This window comes from Salvelinus sp. IW2-2015, unplaced genomic scaffold, assembly GCF_002910315.2.
Source record: "Salvelinus sp. IW2-2015 unplaced genomic scaffold, ASM291031v2 Un_scaffold1233, whole genome shotgun sequence".
In the NCBI taxonomy this organism is placed as follows: domain Eukaryota; kingdom Metazoa; phylum Chordata; class Actinopteri; order Salmoniformes; family Salmonidae; genus Salvelinus; species Salvelinus sp. IW2-2015.
Genome location: NW_019942788.1, coordinates 287,850 through 292,435, shown reverse-complemented (window position 1 = coordinate 292,435; position 4,586 = coordinate 287,850). Strand labels below are relative to the sequence as shown.

Genomic DNA, 4,586 nt, shown 5'->3' with positions numbered 1-4,586 from the left:
TTTGCATTGGATATATTTACCATATCATATGGAGACAGAAACATAAACCATTTACCTTATCATAAGTAGACATAATTGCAAATGATTAAATCCTTCCAATAGATGTTTTTATTTATTATTTAGTTACGAATTGAACTTTGATTAATTGAGTTGACTCTTCACATGGGATGATTTCACTGAACAACAAAAGAAAGGGAATATTGAATGATCCCCAATGATCCATCGCATCTCCCTAAAACATCATCTGTAAAATGATAGTCTAGAAACTAAAGCTTTGGTTGTCTTCCTCTCAGGCTTCCATGTCTTCTCCCTGGGCCCCCTGAATGTACACCTCTTGAACATTAGACTCTGAGGCCTCATCGTCACTGTCACTTTTCAACCTTGTTGAGGATGGCTTGTTGTCAGGCTCAAAAAGCCTCAAATTTGCCCGGATGGCCACCAATTTTTCAACCATTGTATTGGTCAGCCTGTTGTGTGCTTTGGTGTGTGTGTGTTCCCAAACAAGAACCAGTTGCGCTCTGAGGCGGCTGATGTTGGTGGGATTTGGATGATGGAGGCACCAGGGGAAAGAGCCTCAGATCCACAAAGTCCCTTCCACCAGGTGGCTGATGAGATATGTTGGCACGACTGTCATATTGCATCTCCATCCCAAAGCCCTTGCTTGGAAGTGTACTTCGCCAGACTGCCAAAAACCTTGCCCTCATCCAGGCCAAGGTGGCGAGACTCTGTAGTGATGACACCATAGGCCTTGCTGATCTCTGCATCAGACAGGATGCTCTTGCCAGCATACTTGGGGTCCAACATGTACGCTGCAGAGTATGGGCTTCAGGCAGAAATCTTTACACTTTTTGATGTATTTCAGGACTGCAGTTTCCTCTGCTTGGAGCAACAGTGAAGTGGGCAGGGCAGAACGGCTTTCTTCTCTTACATCTGCAAGCAGAGTCTGAATATCAGACAGGATGGCATTGTCTCCCTCAATCCATGCAATGGCTACTGCTATAGGTTTCAGGCTGCTTACCACTCTCTCCCAAAATACATCACCCAGTAGTTCCTCTCGATGGGGCTGTCCATATCGGCAGACTGTGATATGGCCATTTCTTGGAGAGACTCCTTCTCCTCCAAGAGACTGTCAAACATGATGACAACACCACCCCAATGTGTATTGCTGGGCAGCTTCAATGTGATGCTCTTATTCTTCTCACTTTGAAGAATAGATTGCTGCTATAACTTGATGACCTTTCACATACCATTTCCTTGGCTCTGTTGTAGAGTGTATCCATTGTTTTCAGTGCCATGATGTCCTTGAGGAGCAGATTCAATGCATGAACAGCACAGCCAATGGGTGTGATGTGAGGGTAGGACTCCTCCACTTTAGACCAAGCAGCCTTCATGTTCGCAACATTGTCTGTCACCAGTGGAAATACCTTCTGTGGTCCAAGGTCATTGATGACTGCCTTCAGCTTATCTGCAATGTAGAGACCCGTGTGTCTGTTGTCCCTTGTGTCTGTGCTCTTATAGAATACTGGTTGAGGGGCGGAGATGATGTAGTTAGTTATTCCTAGCCCATGAACATTTGCCTACCCATTAGAGATCATTGCAATACAGTCTGCTTTCTCTATGATTTGCTTGACCTTCACTTGAACTCTGTTGAACTCTGCATCCAGCAAATTAGTAGATAAAACATGTCTGGATGGAGGGCTGGACCATGAGCTGTTAATATCGATAAGGTGTCTGATTCATCATTTTCACCTCGAAAAAAAGTAGAGGGACTTTTGTCAGAGGTTGCTTGTTGTGAGCGCTCAGGGAATTTTATGCACTTGGCCAGATGATTCTGCATCTTTGTTGCATTCTTCACATATGATTTGGCACAGTATTTGCAAATGTACACAGCTTTTCCTTCTACATTAGCTGCAGTGAAATATCTCCACACATCAGATAGTGGCCGTGGCATTTTCCTGTAAAGATTATTTTAAAAATTAGTAAAAAAAAAAAGAAGAAAATACAATTCCAGGTCCAGATAAATAGTTAAGCAGTTAGATTAAACAACTCCTTTGTAAGATAAATGTTATAAAATGAAACATGTATGGAAACAGGTGAATTAACACTCCTCAGTTAGCAGGCTCAAGCAAGCTAAAATCCACAAGGTAGCAAAAACTAACTAGCAGAAATGGTTAACAAGTTAGAAATAATTTAAACACACTTTGCTGTAGGCTACTATTTACTAGTTAACAAAAAGTAATGTATGTCATATAAAATATATTCACCCCACCCAGTATTGTAATCAAAACTTACCAGAAAGCATGTAGTCCTTGGCTCAGACAGTGTGGTAGTGTGGGCTCAATAGCATCTCATTTAGTGTGCAAGATCTTGAGAAGCAGCTGCTACCATGTGATGGAAGGAATGCACGTAATTGTGATGGAAGAATGCACTGTGCATGCAGAGGGTGTGAACATTCAATTTGATTGGGGATAGTTTACCATAATATGCCACAGACCAGGAATTGCATTGTATCCCACAAAAAAAGGTTGACTGTTATAAGGTAATTCTTTGATGAATTTAAGCAATAATTCCCGGGCTTAAACTTCCATGGAAAATGTCTGGAAAATTTCCAGAATTCAGGAAAGTTTCTGACCCTTTGCAATCCCTAAGTACGTAAATCAATAAACTTTTGTCAACAGTAATGCTTCTTAAGCTTAACCACTAAGCAGTCCAGCCACAGCAGACGTCACACGCCCAGTTGACAAGCAGGGGCTGCTTGCTTATCTCTTTCATATATCAACCACACACCACCACAACACCACACACACACACCAACACACACCACACCACACCACAACACACACACACACCCCACACACACACACACACACACACACACACACACACACACACGGTGCTATTCCTCAAAGTGCAGCCTTGAGTATCATCATTCCCCTGTTACAGACAGACACATACACGTGTCTGTGATCTTATTCTTGCTCATGTCATCACCCTCAAACACTTACACACTTCTGCTCCTGGCCTTCCACGTACGGATTTGCGCAAACACACACCCGTCATCATTATGCACATAGAGTATTTTACACCAGTGATAGGTCTGATCACCAACAACGATGAGACAGCTTATAGGGAGGAGGTCAGAGACCTGGCAGTGTGGTGACAGGACAACAACCTCTCCCTCAATGTGAGCAAGATAAAGGAGCTGATCGTGGACTACAAGAAAAGGCGATCCGAACACGCCCCCATTAACATTGACGCAGCTGTAGTGGAGTGGGTCGAGAGTTTCAAGTTCCTTGGTGTCCACATCACCAACAAACTATAATGGCCCAAACACACCAAGACAGTGGTGAAGAGGGCATTACAACACCTTTTTCCCCTCAGGAGACTGAAAAGATATGGCATGGGTACTCAGATCCTCAAAAAGTTCTACAGATGAACCATCGAAAGCATCCTTCACCGCCTGGTATAGCAACTGCTCGGCATCTGACCGCAAGGAGCTACAGAGGGTAGTACGTATGGTCCAGTACATCAAATTCAATTCAATTCCAAAAGCTTCCTGACATCCAGAACCTATATTCTAGGCGGTGTCAGAGGAAGGCCCAAAAAATTGTCAAAGACTCCAGTCACCCAAGTCGTAGACTGTTCTCGCTGCTACCACACGGCAAGCGGTACCAGAGCACCAAGTCTAGGACCAATAGGCTCTTCAACAGCTTTTACCCCCAAGCCATAAGACTGCTGAACAATTAATCAAATGGCCACCTGGACTATTTACATTGACACCCCCCTCCATTTGTTTTTACACTATCTATGCAGAGTCACCTTACCCATACCTAGATGTACAAATTACCTCGACTAACCTGTACCCCCGCACATTGACTAACCTGTACCCCCGCACATTGACTCCTGGGTACCGATACCCCCCTGCATATATGGCTCATTATTGTATTGAAGCGAGAGTTAATGATAAAGGTCAGTGTATATGGAAGTCCAGTGTAATGAAGAAGTCAGTGTAATAATGGAAGTCCAGTGTAATGATGAAAGTACAGTGTAATCTAGTGTAATGATGAAGTCAGTGTAATGATAAAGGTCCAGTGTAATGATGAAAGTTCAGTGTAATGATGAAAGTCCAGTGTAATCCAGTGTAATGATGAAAGTCGTGTAATGATAAAGGTCCAGTGTAATAGGAAAGTACAGGTGTAATTCTAGTGTTGTAATGATGAAAGTTCCAGTGTAATTGATGAAAGTCCAGTGTAATGATGAAAGTGACAGTGTAATCGTAGTGGAATGATGAAAGTCAGTGTAATGATAAAGGTCCAGTGTATGATGAAAGTTCAGTGTAATATGAAAGTCCAGGTAATCCAGTGTAATGATGAAAGTCCAGTTGTAATGATAAAGAAGTCCAGTGTAATGATGGAAGTCAGTGTAAGACAGAGTCCAGTGGTAAGATGAAGTCAGTGTAATGATAAAGGTCAGTGTAATAATGGAAGTCCAGGTGGTAATGACAGAGTCCAGTGTAATGATGAAAGTCCAGTGCAATGAAGAAAGTCCAGTTGTATGATGAAGTCCCAGGTAATGGATCTCTCTCT

The 4,586-nt window shown here is 42.8% G+C and overlaps 1 pseudogene; it reads right to left on the bottom strand.

Moving 5' to 3' along the window:
* Positions 1-693: 693 nt before the first annotated feature.
* Positions 694-4,586, bottom strand: part of LOC112070137 (voltage-gated delayed rectifier potassium channel KCNH8-like) — a 193,479-nt pseudogene continuing 189,586 nt past the window's right edge.